Source organism: Maylandia zebra, linkage group LG4, assembly GCF_041146795.1.
Source record: "Maylandia zebra isolate NMK-2024a linkage group LG4, Mzebra_GT3a, whole genome shotgun sequence".
NCBI classification, from domain to species: Eukaryota; Metazoa; Chordata; class Actinopteri; order Cichliformes; family Cichlidae; genus Maylandia; species Maylandia zebra.
In genome coordinates, this window is record NC_135170.1 from 9,268,042 (window position 1) to 9,269,943 (window position 1,902).

The following is a 1,902-nucleotide window of genomic DNA, read 5'->3' on the forward strand; positions in this document are numbered from 1 at the left end:
TCTGACGTATGGATTTCTAGTGTGGTTCCCCAGCTGCACCAAGGCCGATCAGCAAGCACTCCAGCGGGTGGTGAAAGAAGCTGGCAGAATTATTGGAACAAGTCTGCCAGAGATCAGTAATATCTTCCCCACTCGCTGTCTGAGGAGGGTGCACAGTATCCTGCGGGACCAACATCACCCTGCGCGCCACCTTTTCCATCTGCTGCCCTCAGGGAGAAGGTACAGGTCTATACAGGCCAGAACATCCAGACTGGCCAACAGCCTGTATCCACAGGCTGTGAGGCTCCTGAACTCTCTGCCCCCCTCTCACGGACAATAACCATATCCAACTTCTTAACACTAGCATCCCCAGGCTTCTACCTTTCTACCTATAAAACCCGGAGAGCAGTCAAATGGTGGAAGTGGAAGCTAAATTGGCTAGTCATTCATATGTATATTAGGCTGTTAAGTAGGAATTCTGGAGGGAGGGGAGTGGGGGTGGGGGAGTGGAGTGTTTCAGTTTGCCATCTTGGGGAGAAATCAACACACATGGGTGTATGTCCTTTGTTGCTGACATTTATTGATAAAAACAGTACAAAAAACCAACCATTTGTACACATATTTACAAATAATTCAACATTGTCAGCAATCACTCACAATCCTGGCACTGCCATGGTACCTGTAGTCTGCATTTACCACATGTGTATCTTTTGCAGTGAACACATCGCACAGTGGCCTGATTTTTCTTGCATTTGTGTTTGACCTGACACGTGGCTCTTTTTCCAGGGCTAGGTGTGGAGGGTTCTGCCCGAAGCAACTGATCTTTTCTTGCCTTCTTCGCAGCTACATGAGAGTGAGCCAACTCTGTTGCAAGCGCCACCAGGAAGTCCACCCGTCTTTCCTTCGTCCCGGTGCATGCTTGATACAGCACATGTGCATTCAGTGCTGCCATGTCAATCATGTTATAAAACACGGCGACTGGCCAGCGCCGTGTTCCTTTGCGGACAGTGTACTCCCGAACCATCTGGTCCATCACATCCACGCCACACTTTGTTTTGTTGTAAAGGGTGACAGTGTTTGGCTTCCTTTTGGTGGTGTTATCAGTCTGAACCACGCTGTGCATGCTGCTAAGAATATAGACTGTCTTCTTCCGTTTGGCCGCATACGCCGTCAGCGTGGCAGCAGAGGTTGAAAACACCTAAGAAATAAGATAAATTGTTATTTTCATAGCCCTTTTACACACAATGAAACACATAAACATAGAACCACAAAAGACCTGCAACATACCTGAGTGGTGAATACATTGCGATCTGTCTGTCTAGTGGATTGAGGAATTTCCCTGCGAATCCTGTTGACTGATATCATATCTCACAGTACAATAATATTGAATGGGTTGCATTGTTGTATTTTGTCATGTTTCTCAGGTCTTTGTCTGAATTTCTACGAACATTATTGCTAAGGATTGTCTTATTGCATTGGAGTCACACTGGGTTAAATATGTACACTTGGGTTTTAAGGGGTATTTATTATTTTCTTCTTTTTTTTGGGTTGTATGGAAGCCCCAAACGCAATTTCATTGTTCTTGACAATGACAATAAATAAATAAATACTAAAAATACTAACATTTAGAAGAAAAGTCATATAAACAGTCATATGAAAGTCATATAAAATTGAATTTAATAGTCAGATGCTACCAACACTACACTGAAAAAATGGTAATTGGCAGGCTTTTGGATTTGCACAAATGAATTTAGTTAATGCTACACAAGCCTTTCATGTTTCTCTTATTTACATTATTGAATAAAGTACCATTTACGTAATTATAAACAATACTGAAACTACTCATTTTTCTTGCATTGATATAAAATGACTAAATTAGTATACTAAAACCATTGTAATCATGTTTGACCACCAACGGAAATG

At 42.3% G+C, this 1,902-nt stretch overlaps 1 long non-coding RNA gene across 1 annotated transcript; it reads right to left on the bottom strand.

The window, feature by feature from the left end:
- Window positions 1-533: 533 nt before the first annotated feature.
- On the bottom strand, window positions 534-1,336 carry LOC143418326 (uncharacterized). The gene is made up of 2 exons (XR_013098271.1): window positions 1,267-1,336; window positions 534-1,177 (listed from the first exon to the last, which is right to left on the bottom strand). It is a non-coding gene; the product is annotated as an uncharacterized LOC143418326 (long non-coding RNA).
- Between the last annotated feature and the right edge of the window lie 566 nt (window positions 1,337-1,902).